The sequence below is a fragment of the Symphalangus syndactylus genome, chromosome 13, assembly GCF_028878055.3.
Source record: "Symphalangus syndactylus isolate Jambi chromosome 13, NHGRI_mSymSyn1-v2.1_pri, whole genome shotgun sequence".
Classification (NCBI taxonomy): Eukaryota; Metazoa; Chordata; class Mammalia; order Primates; family Hylobatidae; genus Symphalangus; species Symphalangus syndactylus.
Window position 1 is genome coordinate 88,384,625 of NC_072435.2, and position 21,144 is coordinate 88,405,768.

At 41.3% G+C, this 21,144-nt stretch overlaps 1 protein-coding gene and 1 long non-coding RNA gene across 2 annotated transcripts in view; one reads left to right on the forward strand and one right to left on the reverse strand.

Annotated features, from left to right (window-relative positions):
• The first annotated feature begins 2,117 nt into the window (after positions 1 to 2,117).
• On the forward strand, positions 2,118 to 20,432 carry LOC134732037 (uncharacterized). The gene is made up of 6 exons (XR_010114901.1): positions 2,118 to 2,268; positions 2,968 to 3,069; positions 7,742 to 7,863; positions 10,842 to 10,912; positions 18,137 to 18,229; positions 19,125 to 20,432. It is a non-coding gene; the product is annotated as an uncharacterized lncRNA (long non-coding RNA).
• The window catches only part of LOC129460041 (uncharacterized), a 56,055-nt gene continuing 55,146 nt past the window's right edge, over positions 20,236 to 21,144 (reverse strand). The window contains exon 7 of the mRNA XM_063614283.1: positions 20,236 to 20,247. The gene's annotated coding sequence lies outside the window, so the exon portion shown is untranslated. The remainder of the gene's footprint in view (positions 20,248 to 21,144) is intronic.

The following is a 21,144-nucleotide window of genomic DNA, read 5'->3' on the forward strand; positions in this document are numbered from 1 at the left end:
GAGATGGTATCTCACTGTGGTTTTGATTTGCATTTCTCTGATGGCCAGCGATGATGAGCATTTCTTCATGTGTTTTTTGGCTGCATAAATGTCTTCCTTTGAGAAGTGTCTGTTCATGTCCTCTGCCCACTTTTTGATGGGGTTGTTTGTTTTTTTCTTGTAAATTTGTTTGAGTTCATTGTAGATTCTGGATATTAGCCCTTTGTCAGATGAGTAGGTTGCAAAAATTTTCTCCCATTCTGTAGGTTGCCTGTTCACTCTGATGGTAGTTTCTTTTGCTGTGCAGAAGCTCTTTAGTTTAATGAGATCCCATTTGTCGATTTTGGCTTTTGTTGCCATTGCTTTTGGTGTTTTAGACATGAAGTCCTTGCCCACGCCTATGTCCTGAATGGTATTGCCTAGGTTTTCTTGTAGGATTTTAATGGTTTTAGGTCTAACATATAAGTCTTTAATCCATCTTGAATTAATTTTTGTATAAGGTGTAAGGAAGGGATCCAGTTGCAGCTTTCTACATATGGCTAGCCAGTTTTCCCAGCACCATTTATTAAATAGGGAATCCTTTCCCCATTTCTTGTTTTTGTCAGGTTTGTCAAAGATCAGATAGTTGTAGCTATGCGGCATCATTTCTGAGGGCTCTGTTCTGTTCCATTGATCTATGTCTCTGTTGTGGTACCAGTACCATGCTGTTTTGGTTACTGTAGCCTTGTAGTATAGTTTAAAGTCAGGTAGCATGACGCCTCCAGTTTTGTTCTTTTGGCTTAGGATTGACTTGGCGATGCGGGCTCTTTTTTGGTTCCATATGAACTTTAAAGTAGTTTTTTCCAATTCTGTGAAGAAAGTCATTGGTAGCTTGATGGGGATGGCATTGAATCTATAAATTACCTTGGGCAGTATGGCCATTTTCACGATATTGATTCTTCCAACCCATGAGCATGGAATGTTCTTCCATTTGTTTGTATCCTCTTTTATTTCATTGAGCAGTGGTCTGTAGTTCTCCTTGAAGAGGTCCTTCACATCCCTTGTAAGTTGGATTCCTAGGTATTTTATTCTCTTTGAAGCAATTGTGAATGGGAGTTCACTCTTCAGCACCTATTTTAAATCCCAAATATTTTTTATATTCTGGCTTGATAACTGAGTGACTAAGAGGTTTCAGGGCCTTGCTACTTGGGTTTGTATCCAGGCCTATCATTTTCTGGCTATGTTTTCTTAGATTACTTCACCTCTCTGTAACTTAGTTTCCTCAATGATAAAATAAAAATAATAATCATGGTCACCTCATAGGGTAGTTAGGAGGATTGAATGTGTTAGGTCTTATAAAGTGATTAAAGAACCAAATGCATAGTGTGTTAGTTCTTGTTTATTTTTCTTGAAGTTAACTGTAGGAATTTTACCATGTATCATTTACAGTGGCGTAGCCCTATGGGAATAATACTATGTGGGAGGATTCTACCGTGGTTTTTGATATAGTTTGGATGCTGTCCCCCTCCAAATCTCATGTGGAAATGTAATCTCCAATGTTGAAGTGGGGCCTGGTGGGAGGTGATTGGATCACGGGAAGTCTTTCCCCCTTGGTACTGTCCTCACCACAGTGAGTGAGTTCTTGTGAGATCTCATTGTTTAAAAGTGTGTGGCACTCCCCCAACTCTTGCTCCTGCTTCTGCCATGTGAAATGCCTCACTCCCCCTTTGCCTTCTGCCATGATTGGAAGATTTCTGAGGCCTCCCTAGAAGCAGAAGCTGCTATGCTTCCTGTACAACCTGCAGAGCCATGAGCCAATTAAACCTCTTTTCTTTATAAATTACCCAGTCTTAGTTATTTTTTTTTATAACAGTGAATGGATTAACACATTTTATTTCAAATTTATATCCTGTATAGCCTTGCATTATGAAAAGAGCACAGAACAGGAAGTTAGGACATCCTGCTTTGAGGTCTAGAACAGCCATCAACTATATGATCTTGGGTGAGTCACTTCACCTCTCTGAACCTGTTTCCTCAAGAAAAATAAGCAGAGTAGGCTGCCTGTGTGATCTCAGGACAACACACTGTGCTGGAATGTGTCTTACAGCAAGAGTTCAAAGTTCAAATTCTAATTTTAGGACTCATTGAGTGTAAAATTCACAGCAAGTCATAGAACCTCTTGGAACCCCAGTTTCCACATCTGGAAGAAGGGGCAGAATAGTATCAAAAATGCTTCACTCCCAGGAACATGGTGAGCATAAAATTAAATAATGAAAAAAGGTCAACTATAAAGCACTAAATAAATGTAAGGTAAAACTATTAATAAAATCTCATTTAGTTTAATATTTCTGCTAAATCTTTTTATTTTCCTATAATCTTTTCCAAGTATTTGTTCTTCTGCAGGTAGAATTCTGTGGGTTGAAACCAGACTATAAAAATCTGTGTGTGTTTTTTTTTTTCTGGCACTCAGACTATCTGCTATGAAGAATGTTTTCCCTTAGTTAAGGTAACAGCTATAAATGTTCAGTTTGCCCCTGAGTCATTATCTGAGTCATAATTCTGTATGAGTCAAGAAATCTAAGAAATACAGAAATTATCTATTTGTCCCCTTTCTTTTCTTTGTATAAATATCTCTTTAGATATAACCAATAAATAACTTGACTCTATCTTGGGTTTCTTAATATTTTAAAGAGACTTGTAGAGGAATAGGGTAATGGGAGATTATCTTCATCAAGAAAGAGCCTGTGCATATAACCTGTGCACACACACACACACACACACACACAAAATCAACAAAACCCTATGCTCCAGCCAGAAAAACACCTTCTTGCCACTAGGCCCCTATTAGTGCTGGTCCCTCCACCTGGAATTCCTGTTCCTCTGATTTCTAACTGTTCAATTATACCTAGAATTCAGGGTTTTGTTATAATCTCAAACTTTCAGTGAGATGGACTGAGTGGTTCTTTGCCCAGTGAATAATCTTTAAGGCCAATATTCCTTTTTTTGCAGATGGTGAATCTGACAGAGGAAGAATTAAATGACTTGTTCAAGGTCACCTTTGAGGAATTTGCAGGAAGTTTAATTTATGTATATTTTTCCCCTGTACCCCAGGTATATCTTTTCAAATCATCCTAGTCTGAACCAATTTATACCCCCTTTACCCATCAGGTTCTCCTGTAACACGTATATAACACCACACGTTGCCTTGCACTATAGTTGCTTATGAATAGATATCTCCCTTCCCAGAGAGTAGGTCCCACAGAAGAGTAACTATCTTATTCTCCAAATCCTTCAGAGCTTTTAGCACTAAGTACGTACCCAGGTATCACAAATTTTGTATTTGTTGAATTGAAGTGGAACATCTCAAGGATATTTTTCTATTGCCTTTCTATGAATGAGCTCAGTTTTATATGAGTCCACTTTGATTCTCACCTAAATAAGATCATGTAGAAACACCAAAAGCACCAGTGTAGATGCAAGAGATGGTGAAGACCTGAGGCCTTCACTGCTGCCTTCTGCCAGCCCTGGAGTTCTCAAAGAACAAGGGTCGATGGGCAATCCTTCCAGACAGCTTCTGGGAGTGACCTGTCCTTGACACATTGAGTTAGCTGTGCTCTGAAGGCCCAAAGCAATTTGAAGCATGATTTTAATGACTGTCATTACTTCTGCCATTACTACCACCCAATAAAAACCATCATCAGCTTGATGTGATTATCCCTCGGTTGTGCAGTGCCTCTGGACTCCAGCAAGCAACAGAGCATATGGTCTTTGCCAATAGCATTATTCATCAATGGAGGATAAAATTCACCATAGCACCCAGCTTGTCACAGTGGGGAATGGCTTTGGGCAAGTCACAGCTTCAACTCAGCTTAGCTCTTTCAAAGATGTGGGCTCTTATTCACAATGCCCCTCATAAAAGTGAAAATGAAACACATGCTGAATGGGATTTTTAGAACAATAAGAACCCTATAATTAGGAAGCAATAGCTAAAATTATATTATCCATAAGAGCAAAGCATAGTAACAAGTTAATGCAATTACTAATCCAGCTTTTTCAGAGGTAGAAGCAAACCGTGCAATTAAATGCTTAGTCTATATTTTTTCGGGGTCTAATGAAAGGAAAACAAATGAACTGGATCCCCATCTTCCACCCTTGCCTCTGCTAAGCCATCAGAGGACAAATTTCCCACCCTGCTCTCTCCAATTTCATTTGAAAAATAAAACAGGCCTCCAGCTGTGAAATGGATTATGCTCTACAACTATGCACCTGGAATAGAAGCCATCATTCTTCATGAAAGTTGCTGAGAATTTTGTATCACAGCCTGGCAGCTTCCTATTCCCTCGTTAGCCTGCATATCCCACTTAACAAAAGATTCGCCATGCACTGACTTGTATGTGACTCGCAGTGTGCACAGTATGCACTGACCGTGACCTGTCCCCAAATGAACACAGTACCAGTCTAACATACCACCTTACCTGTAGCTCTCTCCCATACATACCCAATCCACTGCAGGCAAATGATCTACCCACCATCTCCCAAACACAGTCTTCACTGTCTGGTCACTGCTCCTCTACACGTGGCATTCACTTTGCTTGCAGAGGCATTTTAGAGTGGATATCTAAAGAAGGAGATTTCTCTCAGGCATGCACATAGGAGGGCACTGGTCTGATGCTCTGATTGACAGTTCACTACTGCAAAGAGGACAGATGAGAAGGCAGCTCAGCTCTTTGAAGCTAAGGAAGAAACACAGAACCTCATTTATCTATATGTAATTATAAACTTTAGTATCCATCAGTACCAAGCCAAAATAGTTCCTGTTTGGACATACATTATCAGAAATCAACAACAAAATTTAGTAAATTGTTGGCCTGTTCTGAACACAGAATAGCCACCTCTGAGTGAGCACTTTGATCAGTCTAACTCACACATTTCTGGTTCAACAAAGTTACTAGATGAGAAGACCCAAAACGGTGTGTAAATGGGACACAAATTTATAAACAGTTAATTTATAACCATATATAGCAAATTAACCTGTATGTCACTAATGTGCCACCAATCATAAGACATGCCATCATTTAATCTGTCATGAAGAAGTGAAAAAACTCAATTAAACTGTGACATCATGCTTCCTTATTAGAAATGTTCATTTTTTGTTATGCTAAATTTACATCAATACATATTTATTTAAACAACACGGGGCCACAATATGAACATCTATGCCCAAGTTTCTGCATGCCCAGCAATGACTGCCACCCTGATAATGGTGACTGACATCATCAAGTGTAACATGAATCCTGATTTAAGTTGTTCAACTGTGACACAACGAGCACCTTAGCACTGACGAAATATGGTACCCGCCTGCGTCACATGAGCTTCTCATGATCCAGCAGCCTCTCCTCACCTGACACTGGCTCTAGTCCCCAGTAATGACTCTGATCCTGTTTGTCCTAGGAGTCTTCTCTTCCTTTGTTTCCCACTTCCCTCACTGGGCTACTCAGTAACCAGTTAGCTGTTAAGGCTCAAGCCTTTTTTTATTTTAATTTTTATTTTTTCCAAAACTCCTCAACAATTGCAATTGCCACTTTGTTTCCACTATTATTGCCCTTGACTTATTTATTTATATATTTATTTAAGTTTCTTTTGTTTTTAAATAAGAAGGCTGGGTACAGTGGCTCGTGCATGTAATCCCAGCACTTTGGGAGGCTGAGGCAGGTGGCTCACTGGAAGTCCTGAGTTCGAGACCAGCCTGGCCAACATGGCAAAACCCTGTCTCTACTAAAAATACAAAAATTACCTGGAGGTGGTGGCAGACGCCTGTAATCCCAGCTACTCGCGTGGCTGAGGCAGGAGAATTGCTTGAACCTGGGCAGCAGAGGGTGCAGTGAACCAAGATCGTGCCACTGCACTCCAGCCTGGGCAACTGAGCGAGACCCTGTACAAAAAAAAAAAAAAAAATCTCAAGACTGGGCATGGTGGCTCACGCCTATAATCCCAGCACTTTGGGACGCTCAGGTGGACGGATCACCTGAGATCAGGAGTTGGATACCAGCCTGGCCAACATGATTAAACCTCGTCTCTACTAAAAATACAAAAATCAGCCATGCATGGTGGCATATGCCTGTAATCTCAGCTACTTGGGAGGCTGAGGCAGGAGAATTGCTTCAACCTGGGAGACAGAAGTTGCAGTGAGCCAAGATTGCGCCACTGCACTCCAGCCTGAGCAACAGAGTGAGATTCCATCTAAAAAAAAAAAAAAAGAGAGAGAATCTTCCTTCATCAATTGAAAAACAGTAACTGCCCTTATTCTTACCTACCCAGGAGGAGAGAATGAAAAAAAGTTATTATTTTAATATCTTTATAATTTTAGTACCATGTACATAACATGAAACTTAGCATTTAATCATTTTTATTACAACAAAATATTTTTTAATTTTTCTGCTATTGTTGTCATATACTTTACTTCCGTGCATGTTATAAACACCATGATACATTGCTATAATTTTTTCCCAAGAGGATTTCAGAGGTCTGCAATGAGTTAGGGTCAAAAAAACAGTGATCCAGTGTGCTAGTTCAAAGACTGCCTCTCCTTGGCTTCCAGGAAGACTTCTAAACCTACCTTTTCTATTAGCCTACCTTTTTTTTTTTTTTCCAATCTTTTAAAATTCTACTACAGATGTACAGCAACATCAAAGGGAACACCTTGTCCCTGGGGCTTTAGCTACTGGCTGGAAGAGAAGCATAGAAATGTCTTTAACTCTTTCCTGTTGATATCACTAAGGTTATCCAATCATCCCATGACCACTCGGCCAGAGGGGGTGTGATCACCCCACCACATCCTTTACATGCACACACACAAACATACACACACACACACACACACACACACACACACCTTTCAGGCTTACTGTTGCCTTTTTATTTACTTTGTTTCACCTTGGAAGAGACTGTTAATGCTCATGCTAACCTGATTTCACCTGTATAAAAATGTCCAGGGACATGTGGGCATTCTGTGATTTGTCCTGGTTCTAAATATCCCCGAGGGTGGTCCTGACCCACATAAAAACAAGTCTGCTTCAGAGCCAGCTTCAAAGCCTACCTCTCTGACCCCCAAACCCCAGGTGATCGCACTCTCCTCCGGCCAGTGATGGTTCCTAGAGTCTGTACTTCCTATTTGATATTTATACGCAATGGTATGCTGGTAAATGTTTAGCACCTGGCTGTGGGGGTGGAAAGGTGGGAGTCTGGGTTCGGCGGGTTTATAGATTCAATTTCTGTGGTGTAAACACTCCCACCATAGCTATTTCAAGCCACCAGTATGATGTCACTGACCACAGTCAGGAAGAGACGCAGAGTGGCATATTGTTATGTAGTATTTCTACCACACAGATATAATACACATAAATAACTTCAAGATCAGAGATAATACTGCAAAGTAGTAAAACAACTAGAAAGTGATGAGTTTTGACTATTTATTATCTTTGTTATTAGTATACTTTATTTAATTCTAACTTTATATAATTTAATTCCTAATAATGGCTGTGTTTAATAACCAGCTCGCAAAACTGGAAAACTTAGCAATTGGCTTTTGCAAGCCAGTAGGAGCAGCTCCAGCCCACGAAAGTAATAAAGTATGTGCTATCTTGTATTATTATTTTAAATCTTTTATGTCCCCAACTAAATTATATACTGCAGATGATGAAGTTATTTGTCTTAAATATTTCGTTTTATTTACCATGCTGCTAAACACAAATAGGTAATTAACTTCTTTTTTGTTTTTTTTGAGATGGAGTCTCGCTCTGTTGCCCAGGCTGGAGTGCAGTGGCACCATCTTGGCTCACTGCAACTTCCGCCTCCCAGGTTCAAGAGATCCTCCTGCCTCAGCCCCACTAGTAGCTGGGATTACAGGTACATGCCACCATGCCCGGCCAATTTTTGTATTTTTAATAGAGATGGGGTTTCACCATGTTGGCCAGGCTGGTCTCAAACTCCTGACCTCAGGTGATCCACCTGCCTCGGCCTCCCAAAGTGTTGGGAATACAGGCGTGAGCCACTGAGCCCGGCTGGTAATTAACTTCTGACATTAATAACGTTTACTCATTGTAAATGTTTTTGAGGGGCCACTGAAATTCACCAATAACAAAATTTAGAGTGGGCCCCAAATCTGACCCTTCCAGAATCATATCTTTAACCTAGAAAGTTTATGCACTAAAAAAATTTATCAAAAAAGATATATTGGCTGAGTGAGGTGGCTCACCCCTCTAATCTCAGCACTTTGGGAGGCCGAGGCTGGTGGATTGCTTGAGCCTAGGAGTTTGTGACTAGCCTAGGCAACATGGCAAAACCCCGTCTCTACTAAAAATAAGTGAAAAAAAAATATTACTGACAGTATAATTGAATCATTTCTGCTGCCAACTATAAGATCGCCTACCATTAAGAGCAGCGGTGACCAGCTTTGCTATCAATGCTGTTAGGAACATTGATTAACTTTCAACCCCAACGAGCAAGCAAGCCAACTCCTATGATGGCTGAAGTGAGAGCTCTAAAAGCGAGAGATTCTTGGAGGGGGGAGCCCCGTGGTGGGTAAACAAACTGAGAAACTTAACTAACCAAACTTGCAAGAATAATCAGTCTCTTTACAATTTCCAGTTACAAAGAATTGGCATGTAACCCAAAATGTCAATTTATTATCAAGGAGATACTGTCATTATCCCCACTGATGGAATAGCTTCCCAGTAATGATGATATTGGTATTCATTAACCAGGATTCTTCCTTCCCAGAAACAAGGAATCAGATTAGCAATGAGAAGGATATTTGTTGTGTATCGACATGGAGAATTTAAAGGTCTTGAAAGATATATCCTCTAGATATGAAAAATCCAAACGAACTATTTCTTTTCCACAGTGGAGTGTATCTATTTGGTGCAAAAGTAATTGCAGTTTTTGCCATTAAAAGCAATGGCATTGCATTCAATGGCATTGCATTTAATGGCAAAAACTGCAATTACTTTTGCACCAACCTAATATCTAATCCCCAGACTATTAATATCTATCAAAGTGGGTCTGTCATCTATGAAAATTACTGGTGAGGTCTGTGAAAATTTTCACTGTAGGTCAGCAAAGGCACTATTATCTCATGCCAGAGAAGTTACAAGTGAATACTAGTACTAGTAACTAGTATTTGCTAATACTAGTTAGCTTTGTACACTACAGTTCCATGGCAGAGACAGCTTACTGAAAATATGCCCCAGTTCAGGGTTGGCAAATACATAGCACATGTGCTGTCCCCATCCCTTCCCATACTCTTGGCAGACATCACTAATTGATCACTACACTCTTCCTTCATTGAGTCTTACAGTTCTTCCCAACACAGCTCTATATGCAGCACTACCAATCCTGGCCCTGAGCTCCAGATGAAGAATTAGGAAGCAAGGCATTTGCAGGTTTCTCACAGGGAGGTTAAGGACTACATGGAACTAAGTGCATTATTTCAAGTTCATTTTGATAGCGTGCTCTTGGAGGGTTAACGTTGTTGCCTGTTGCTCCTTACTGTAAACCCCTAGGTCCTGACTACCACGGGGATATCAAGGATTTTATGTTGGCTTTGGTTCTTCTCCCCTCCAGTGTTATAATATGGAGATGCCTACGTCTTACTTACACAGAACGAATTGTTCACCATCATTTTGTCAGTGAATGTACGTTTTAGAAGTCAGTTACATATTTAAGCTTCCCTTGGCTCTTTGCCACTTCCACTAGAGGGCGCCACTGAAAAGGAAAAGAGGTAAAGCTAAAGGGAAGCCATTTTTCTCCTCAGTGCCTTTATGTTGCCTCTACTCAGCCTTACCATCCAGAAGAGGAAGTCCTCAAGCAGTCTGCACAGCCTCTGGTGTACCACGGACGTAGCCACTCTCCACACAAACAGAAACATCTCTTGCTATACTTGCCCTTCTCCTCTGATCCCAAACACCCTTCATTCATCTCAATCACTTTCCCATGGACCTGTTTTCCTTCTTTCATTAGACCCAGAGCTCCATGAGGGCAAAGCTGGTCTTTGTCTTCCCATACCATTATGGTGCCTGGCACAGAGTACGTCTTCCATACGCAGTTGTGTGTTACAGACCTCATGTGCTGAAAAATCACAGGCCTCTTATTCGGAGTGACAGAAATGGAAACCACACCACTTTATTAGTTGTAGCAAGTTTTCCACAACTTCATAAGCATGTGCTTGGACCCTGCTTTCTAATTCTTCAAACCAGGAAATAACTCCCACATGGGCACTAGTGTTCTGCTCTTCTACACAGTGGAAATAAGCTTCTTAACTCCGCACCTATAAGGTTTGATACAGAAGGAAACTGTTGTCATTTAACCTGACGTTGTAGCAGTTTTCCTTGAAGGTCTCACAGGAGAGCTTTGGGGACAATCCTCTCATCAAAATGATTTCTAGCTGCTGCCCTTCTCCCACCTTGAAATTCTTAAAGGTTTTTCTCCCCCCTTGTTGACTTTAATTATGTTCGTCCAATAGCCTTGTAAAATTGAGCAAGTTCCCGACAGCATTTTGAAAGGCCCTTTGAGCTCTCTGGTCAGCATTTTCAATCTCTAAGTATAAATCTGCCTGATGGCTTTCACTTAATACTTCTAAGGTGGGGCTGAGGGTAATTGATGGTTTTGAAACTAACTCTTCAATAGCAGCCGTCAATGTATCAAGGCTTAATTTCTTTTATGATCTCAGAGAAGTTGCTGCAAGTGATGAGGAACTTATGTTATCATCCATCCTAGGAAAACAGAGAGATTTTATTAGTGTAGTGAAATATTTATAAGAACATCAGACCTTGTGGGACTCAAGAACTGACTTCACCTTAAACTTTCATTTGCATACTTGCTTCCAGGGAAATCTATTATGGGATGGCCTGGATATGTCACTTTAAAAATCCTGCCTTTAATGAACAAATGAGAGAAGGTGAGTAGTTTTCTCTAGAAAGAACATTTTTCTCACCCACTGTCTTCCCGGAAAGATAAAAATATGCTCAAAATATAGCATAGAAATAAAGGGACTATTTTGAAACAGAGACAAAAACATTTTCACTCAAGAAAGAAACGTCAGTGATGATGGAGGATTTCTTTAACAAAAAGAAGAGGCTTCACTTTTTGTTCACAAAGAAACTCAGTCTCTCAGTCTTTAGTTGTGACTTTCTGTTTTACTGAACTATTATTTTAATTGTGACTTCTCCATGTTCTCGTTGCCTTCCCTTAACATTTCCATGTTACTTTGTTGGTACTCATTGTCCTTCTGACAAGCCATGTCAGTCTCTTCCACACTGCCTCTTCCATCAAATGTATACTACAGTACCTTCATTAGCCCATTACAGATGCTATGTTTATTCATTCATTCAACAAACATGTCTTGTGGGTCTACCATTGGCCAGATGTTATGAATACGAACACAGAAAGCAGTCCACACTCTCAAGGAACTTGCAGTTCAGTGAGAACTCGACTGTTTAGAAACCACCTGGCAATGTTACAAACTATATTACATTTTCAAGCTATATTCAAGTTATCAGAGACTGTCATCACTCCTCCAAGCTAGAGATTCTGATTAGCTGACACATCTGCAACACCGATCTAGTGGACAAGATGTAACTATGATTCCTTGACCTGAATTTAGAGGCCTTTGGTACAACAGTGCTGGGCGATAAAGCTGAGGGAAGACTGGTAGAAGTCTGGAACTTCAGCAAAGAACGGATATAAATTCATAGAAAGACAGATCTGCTTTCCTCTAGTTCAGCGGTTCTAGGGTAAGGCTTTGTGCAACTGGGAATTAGACTTTTCTGGCAGCAAAGCGATATCAGCCCTTTACAGGTTTACCTGGAATAATTCACATTCCCTTCCTTAACATTCTACCTGGCCAAATTATCCAGGCCTAGCATAAACCTCAGAGCCCACAGCGAGAATCATAGTCACCTAGTTGCTCTGACCTACTGCAAAAAGAAACCAATGTTTTGTTTGGTTTGGTTTTTATGAAGTAAATGATCTTTAATGCCCAAAAGCACACTCGCTTTGGGTACCTCAAGAGGTGTCAATTCAGACAGAAGCCTACCTCCAAAGTACAGAGCAGAAAAAAGCATTCCCAAAAATGCATTCTGGATTTTACCTCTCCTTCAAGCCCATGCTTAAAGTCAGCATCTGTGTAATGCTAATGATTAGTAAATCAAAAGGCATTTATTTAATGGAGCCGCTTCAGTATGCTACAGTAAGTTGCCTTCTGCCATATGGCTTTGGGTATGAAGTGATTAAACTATAATATCTGGAGCCTCTGTTGCTGGCTATTTAATGGTGTTATGCATCATGAGCTCCGAGATGGCTGCAAATCTGTTTTCAGTTTGCATTCCCAGCAAAAAAGGACTTCTGGCCCAGAGGGATTTAAATCCGCCTCCACTAATCACTAGGGCATGCAGAATCACACTGATCCTGCATATAGTTAGTAGCTAGAGACAACCCAATCCTAACTCAGGAAAGAGACAGGGACCTTCATCAGGCAGCCATTCCCGGGGTTTAAAAACAAAGAAAATGATAATCTGTAATGACTAAGAAAGCAAGAAGAAGAGAAGGACGGCCCAGCACAGAGCCCCTGAGATGAGGACAATTTGGGGCACAGTAAAAAGGCTGCAGCCTGGACCTTCTCAAACACTACTCCATTGGCTGATCATAATCACTACCTGGCATTTATAGCATCTTCTCTGCCAGGCACTCTGCTAAGCACTTTAACACATGCTACCTAGGGTGGGTGTGGTGGCTCATGCCTGTAATCCCTGCACTTTGGGAGGCTGAGGCAAGAGGATCACTTGAGCCCAGGAATTTGAGACAAGCCTGGGCAACATAGTGAGACCCCATCTCTACAAAAAATAAAAAACAAAAATTAGCAGGGCATCTTGGTGCATACCTGTAGTCCCAGCTACTTAAGAGGCTGAAGTGGGAGGATTGCTTGAGCCTAGGAGGTTGAGGTTGCAGTGAGCTGAGATCGCACCACTGCACTCCGGCCTGGATGACAGAGCAAGACCTTATCTCAAAAACAAAACAATACGAAACAAAGACATATCTCACCTCTCTTAATATTCACAACATCCTCTATCTAGTAGGTACTACTATTGTTCCCATTTTACTAATGACAAAACAGAGGCTCAGAGGACTTAAGCAAGTTGACCAAGGTCACAGTTGGTTAGTGGTGGAGCTGAAGTTCAAATTCAAGTCTGCTAGACTGAGGGGCCAAAATTCTCTAACTACAGTCCTAGTTGAGCATTACCACTAGTTCCTTAGGTAAGAAACACTGATGGTGAATACCACCATCAGGGGATTTTTAGTTTCTTGCTTCTAAATATGATCAGTAAACTATGTATGATCCTCATTGCAATGGGTAGACTTAGTCTTTTTTTTTGAGACAGAGTCTCGCTCTGTCGCCAGGCTGGAGTGCAGTAGTGCGATCTCGGGTAACTGCAACCTCTGCCTCCCAGGTTCAAGCGATTCCTCTGCCTCAGCCTCCCAAGTAGCTGGAAGTACAGGTGGCATGCCACCATGCCTGGCTAACTTTTTTTTTTTTTTTTTGTATTTTAGTAGAGACAGGGTTTCACCATGTTGGCCAGGATGGTCTTGATCTCCTGACCTTGTGAGCTGTCCACCTTGGCCTCCGAAAGTGCTGGGATTACAGGCGTGAGCCACCGTGCCCGGCTGACTTAGTCATTTTCAACAAATCCTTTTGTTGGCTTCATAAAATCCAAAGTTAGGAAACCATTTCAAGTGCTGTTACATACAGGCATCTGATCCAGCAAACCATGCCTATTATTTAAATGATCCCAGAACCTAGAAAGGGCAAAAATAGATAATTATTTCCTGTTTAGAATTCTGCCTCGATATGGCTCATGCCATCTTATGTGCTATCCATTATAGTATTATAAATGTTATTAGGAATATAACCCAGTTCCTGTCCCCAAGAATCTTGCCTTTCTACTGGAGAGACTGGAAACAAAGAGGTCAGTAATACTTCAAAGTATAAGCAATTTAATTCCTCAGGGGAATCAAAGTACCATAGACATGCAGAGAATCAAAAGAGTTCAAAAGAAAGCCTTGGCTACTTTGCTATGTGCAAGGGCAACTACCAGAGTAAAATCAGAAAAGAAACTCTTGTTCATCTATTCAACTCAGCATGAATAAATCACTTAAAATCATAATTGCTCTGCAACTTAGAGTGGCTATGGGCAAAAAGTCCTATAGAGAATTTAGTAAAACTGTAGGCTTTGTATCAATCAATCCCTTTGGAAATTTTTAGCATAACTCAGGAGTTAGAAACTTCCTTCTTACAAAAGACAGAGGCACTGTCTCACCCTCAGCCAACAGCCTCCTTCCTGATGGGTCCTGCTTCATTAACTTTTAACTGGTGCTTTTACTATTCAGTTTGTACTTTTAAACTTTTAAAGCTTTTATCAGATGTCCTTTGAAACCAAAGCATACCATTAAAACACACACATTTCCAACGTGACCAGATTTTTTTAAAAAGACCTATTCACAAAGACCTTGAGAGGACAAAGAATGTATTTAATGATAGCAACTAGCATGGCGCCAGTAATGAATGGTTCTGTTCTGCCAATAATACCCAAAACTAAGGCAATGATTTTTTTGTAAGCCTTGTTTTGCTTTAGAAATTTACAGTAATATACTTTCCCATATATTATCTTATTTCGTCCTTCTGTCAACCAAGCGGAGTTGGTTTTATTATCCCCATTTTAAAATAAGGAAACTATGGTTCAGAGCATTTAAATAACAGAGCCAGGCTTACACATGCAGTAAGCAACAGAATCAGCGCCAGAATTCCAGCTCTCTGGTTTCCAGCCCATTGCCATTTCAAGTCAGCTATTTATATCAAACAATATAACTTCTATTCTTATGTGATCTCTGCAAGGAAAGGTTGCAAGTCCTATTTGTCTTTGGATCCCTGGCACCTGACTTGGGACAAGTAAGAGTTTATGGTGGACCAGAAATAAAGACACTTTGTTCTAGTGTCTGTGCTTTTCACAGTCACTGTTACCAGTTAGCTGGGTTAGGCTAACACTAAGAAGGCCAAAGTTTCAGGTTTTAAATATGCATGAGACAGTGAGTTTTCTGGTATTCCATGGCCACACAATCTTGCTAACCTATCCCAAAAGGGACCTGGCAGGTTAATGGATAGATTGGTCCAATGTACTCCTCTAATCCATCGTCCATGCTTGAAATCAGGGACTGTCACTCTTACAACTAACTTATCAGGAAACGTCCTTGGCCTGTAGTCTCTCCCAGGAGGATTCTGAGGCAGGGCCTTGTAGAGTGGTAGCCACACTCTATTCCCAGTGATTCTCCCTGTACCCCCAGCCTGGTATAGCTAATTAGAGCAGAGCTGTGCTTGGTTCAAAGGCTATCAATGAGCATCCAAAAATCTTTGAGATGTCCTGGCAGAATGATACATCCCAATGGAAACAGTGATTTACTGGGCCCATCCAATGTTCCTTATCATAACTTCAAAGTGAAGGTGTATGGTAGAAAGGAATTCACCAGGGTAATGAAATGATCTGTACAACAAACCCCCATGACATAAGTTTACCTGTGTAACAAACCTGCACTTATACCTCTGAACTTAAAAGTTAAAAAAAGTTAAGGAAATAAAAGAGAATATAGAAAAAAAGGAATTTGAGGAGAAGTAATAGAGAAAGAAATTTAAAACTTAAAAAACTTTAAAAAAACAGAGTGAATATAATAGAAAAGAGTAACTTAGAAGTGAGAAGAGAGAGAATCAGATGAAGACACATTGACGGTAGAGCCCCAGGGGAGGAAACTCAGGGCAGCTTCCCACCTGGGTTCCAGCCAGGGTTACAGAGCTGACAGCTGTCTGCTGGAACCGAGGTTGGGTTTTCTTCCCTTCAAGACCAATTGCTCTTTAATCTCTTTGGATCCCAATCATTTTCATCATCTGATGAAAGATATGGGTCCTTGTCTCAGAAAAATGTGTATATGCACATTCAGACCAATGATTGCATTTAATTTCAAGAGATTTCTAGATCCCCTAAGCCTGACTTCAGATTCTCTAGGGACCCATGGGCCACAGAGCAAGAAATCTTGTTTAAACTATTAGTTAATCTCAGATAGCTATGGTATCTTATCCATCTCTGAAGCTCAGCATTTAGTATGGGGCCTGAAACATAGCGGGCATTGCATACATCTTGGAGAATGATTGAGTGAATGAATGAATGAATGAATGAGTAGATGAATCATATAAATACAACTTGAAGTTTATGTCCTACTCAGCGCATTGGGAGCATCCTCTTCTTCTTATGAAATACTGTATTAATGTAAGCTGAGTAGTATGTCAGGAAGGAATGCCTTTACCCGGATGATGTTTAATATATCCATCAACATAATTGATGGGCACACCGTCACCTTCTACATCCAGAGCTAGAAGGCCATTGTACCACCAGTTACATGCAAACGAGAACTTGGAATGACATAGCCTAGAAGAGCAGCTCTACTTTTCTAGTAGATATAGAAATGAAAAGCAACTATGTTTTCTACCTGAAATGTATGTGTAATGATTATTTTGAACTGTAAGCTACTTTTCCTACTATATAACTTGAAGGCAAGGTTATGTGACATAGCTTTGTACCTGCCCCCCTTGCTCACTGCCAATCTAAGTGTGTTACAGATAGAGAGATTTTAGTTAAGCTTATCTTGCGGACCATAACGTGGGTAGAGCAGACCTGCTTTTTGGTTTGTCGGGTGGTGGGGGAAAATAAAAGGGAATTATAGCAGAATATAATGATCTCGAACTTTCAGTATTGAAGTCATTGTTTCAAACTAATTACATCTAAACGTAAGAGGCAATTCTGTGAGCTCTATTTTTTGATTTCTTAATTCTTGATCATAAAACTCCCATATAGTCCAGGCATAGTGGCTCAAACCTGTAATCTCAGCACTTTGGGAGGCTGAGGCAGGAGGATTGCTTTAGGCCAGGAGTTCATGATCAACCTGGGTAACATAGAAAGACCTTATCTCGGCCGGGCGTGGTGGCTCACGCTTGTAATCCCAGCACTTTGGGAGGCCGAGGCGGGCGGATCACGAGGTCAGGAAATCGAGACCACGGTGAAACCCCGTCTCTACCAAAAATACAAAAAATTAGCCGGGCGTGGTGGCGGGCGCCTGTAGTCCCAGCTATTCGGAGAGGCTGAGGCAGGAGAATGGCGTGAGCCTGGGAGGCGGAGCTTGCAGTGAGCCGAGATCGCGCCACTGCACTCCAGCCTGGGTGACAGAGCAAGACTCTGTCTCAAAAAAAAACAAAAAAAAAAAAAAAAGAAAGACCTTATCTCTACTTAAAAAAAAAAAAAAAAAAAAAAATTAGTCAGGAGCGGTGGCATGCGCCTGTAGTCCTAGCTACTCGGGAGGCTGAGGCTGGAGGATTTCTTGAGCCTGGGAGATCAAGGGCGCAGTAAGCTGTGATCATGCCACTGCACTCCAGCCTGGGCAACAGAGTGAGACCCTGTCTCAAAAACAGAAAATAAAACCAAAAAACCTCCTATATAAAAAGCTGTGCTTCAACCTAAATCTTCAAAAATTAGAATTGCAAGGTATGGCATACAATTGCAGTTTTCGTGTAGACGGTCTTCCCCTCCTTGTGGATCCCATGCCCTGGTAGCGCAAGAAGAATGAGGGCCCAATTCACTCACAGTGCACAACTTATGGGGTTCCATTTGTCTTAGTACTTCCTTATGGGGACCAGTGGCATAAAATATTGTATGGTTCTTCCATCCAAGGAGCACAAACATTCTCTCATTAACATATTTAAAGCCCAGTAACAGAAAATCTATACTTGGCATGTGACAAAGCTAACCCTAAAAACCTAATTTTTGCTAGCTCTTGAGTCACTTAGCTTACCTAAGCATAACATTTATTTTATTTTATCTTTTTTTTTTTTTTTTTTTTTGAGACAGGGTCTTGCTTTGTCACCCAGGCTGGAGTGCAGTGGCGCAATCTAGGCTCCCCACAGCCTCGACCTCCCAGGCTCAAGCTAGCCTCCTGCCTCAGCCCCTGAGGAGCTAGGACCACAGGTGTGAGCCACCACACCCAGCTTATTTTTGTTTTGTTTTGTTTTGTTTTTTGTTTTGTTTTGTAGAGATGAGGTTTCACCATGTTGCCTGAGCTGGTCTCCAACTTCTAGGCTCAAGCAGTCTGCCCTCCTTGGCCTCCCAAAGTGCTGAGAATACAGGTATGAGCCACCACACCCAGTCACGTTTATTATTATTATTTTTTAATGTGATTTAGCATATTGCTGCTGTATTCAGCATGTGCATGGGGTGAAGGACAGTGAAAAAATAATTTTCTAGCTGGGCGCAGTGGCTCATGCCTGTAATCCCAGCACTTTGGGAGGCCGAGGCAGGCAGATCACCTGAGGTCAGGAGTTCGAGACTAGACTGGCCAACATGGCAAAACCCCGTCTCTACTAAAAATACAAAAATTAGCTGAGCATGGAGGCACATGCCTGTAATCCCAGCTACTCAGGAGGCTGAGGGAGGAGAATCGCTTGAACCCGGGAGGCAGAGGCTGCAGTAAGCCAAAATCATGCCACTGTACTCCAGCCCAGACAATAGAGCAAGCTCCATCTAAAAAAAAAAAAAAAAAAAAGAGTTTCCTGAATACCTTTATGAGGCAAGGACTTTCCAAAGATTATCTTATTGTATTAGTCTGTTCTCATGCTGCTAATAAAGACATACCTGAGACTGAGTAATTTATAAAGGAAAAAGGGTTACTTGACTGAGTTCCACATGCCTGGGGAGGCCTCAGGACACTTACAATCATAGCAGAAGGGGAAGCAGCATATCCTTCTTCACATGGCAGCAGCAAGGAAAAGTGCCAAGCAAAAGGAAAGGGAGAAAAGCCCCTTAAAAAACCACAGGATCTTGTGAGAGCTCACTCACTATCATGAGAACAGCATGAGGGTAAATCCCCCAAGATTCAATTACCTCCCACCGGGTCCCTCCCACAATATGTGAGGATTATGGGAACTACAATTCAAGATGAGATTTGGGTGGGGACATAGCCAAACCATATCACTCATCCTAAGGATTTTCTTTTTTCTTTTTTTTTTTTGACCCATTTTACAGACCAAGAAATTGAGCTACAGTGAGGTCACACAGCCGACATCACACAGTGAAGAGCTGGAATTTGAGCCTAGAATACTCTGACCTCAGAGTCTGGATGCTAGTCTCTTGCTGCCTCCCCTGTGTTATGAGGTCATGTCTAAATCACCTCTGTTATTGAAAATGCTTATGAAAGACCTATTCTGCCTGCTGGATAGAGCAATCACCTTATTCAAGTATGACCCAAATGTTGCCATTAGGTCCTACCCAACCCCATCAAAGATCAGAACCTGGAGGTGTGGTAACTCCCTCCTGTCCAAAAAAAAAAAAAAAAAAACACCCCAGTAGGTCAGAGTAAAGAGCTGCTCTAAGCCATCACTGGGAGGGTTAAGTTAAAGAATAGAAAGATGTAACCTGACCCAAAACTTAGCTCTCATTTTTAACAGGCAAGAGCTCCTTGCAGGGTGACCTTGAGTCAGACCCACGATTCAATTTTTTTGTTGTTGTTGTTTTCTTTTTGGAATGACAATAACAATGTCTGCCCAGCATCCACCACTTTAAGTTGGTGTTTACAATAGAACTGACACAGCCCCTTAAGCAGGCTCTCGCGTGCAGAGTTAAATCTCCCCTTGCACACAGAGCAGATCATCAGGCTCCCTCCAGCCCCAGGACCTTTCTCTAACCATAAAAAGGCAATTGTACCCCTAAATCCCAAATCCTTACCTATCCCTGCTGCACCCAGCTGTGCAAGGTGAGTCCTAGGAGGTCACATCCCCCACAATCCCACATTTTCTCATCAGTATCCTTTGCTAGTTCCAGATATTGCAACATCACTGCTGTTCCAGATTAGAACTTAAGAACTCGAAAAGGTCAGGAAAGATGTGGTGCCTTGTCTCCACATCAAGTAAACAGTCCGTGGCATTGGCTTCTGACAAGTGACAACAGACTCACGGGGCAGTAGTTGAGGAGCTGTGCTTATGTGATACTTACCATCCTGAGAAGTGTGGATGTATGGGGATGCCCATACCCAGGTAACCCAACCCCATGGATTCAGACCAGTGGTGAACACTAGAGAATCTTCATCATTTGCTCAGCTGTCACCACTTCCACAGGTGCAAGAAATGACCGATCGTTCCAGAGGATGACCCTATCAAATAGAAAAGGGAGTGTATTAGATGTCATCCAGCCGGTCGTATAGAAAGGTGGCCTTTAAGAAATTGTGGTTAATATTGGAAGGAAACATAAGGCAGATTTTAAAGCTATTTTCATAGTCTTCAAAGAGAAATAAATGACCAGCGCCGAGGGCTGCAGACAGCAGGACAGGCAGCCTGATGGAGCTCTGTATTCACTTTATTCTAATCTGTTGGGGGCAGGGGAATTCATGGGTCCACACTCTATGAATCCATGGTCCACAGACTCATTACATCATACATTGTCTGATTAATCCTCCTGATAATTGATCCTGCTGTGGCATGAGATAGCTGTGTGACCTTGAACCAATCATTAACCTTTGGGCCTGTCCTCTTCTAATGCCAGGGTAAGAATTATCAACATATATGTTGAAATCCCCAAGGATTACGCCAAGGAATGGAACACAGAGGAAGACAGTGAGACATGTTGAGGGGCTAGAGGACTTGGATAGAGAAGAGTGAGGCAGAGAAGCAGCGTAAATAAGTGGGAGAATATCTAGGGAGAAAGGGAAAGACAAATTCAATAAGCAGTTTCAAAGCATGAGCCTCAAAATAAATGTCTTTCTTCCTTGCAATATTACTGTTTTGTACCGGCTTAAGAAGCTAGACTATCTCCTGTCTGCAGAAAACAGACAGGATAACAGGAAACAGTTTTGGATTCCACAGTGATTATAGCTACTTAAGTTTGACTTACCAAATACTGTCTCAAACAGATGGTATGTAACATTTGATTAAGGGCTTATCCTGCAAGCCCGACAGGGAACATTTCTTTCCCTCTTAATATAGAAAAAATGTAGAGAAGAAGGGAAATAAACTGACGATCTTGCCCATATTCCATGTATACCAACGTTTAT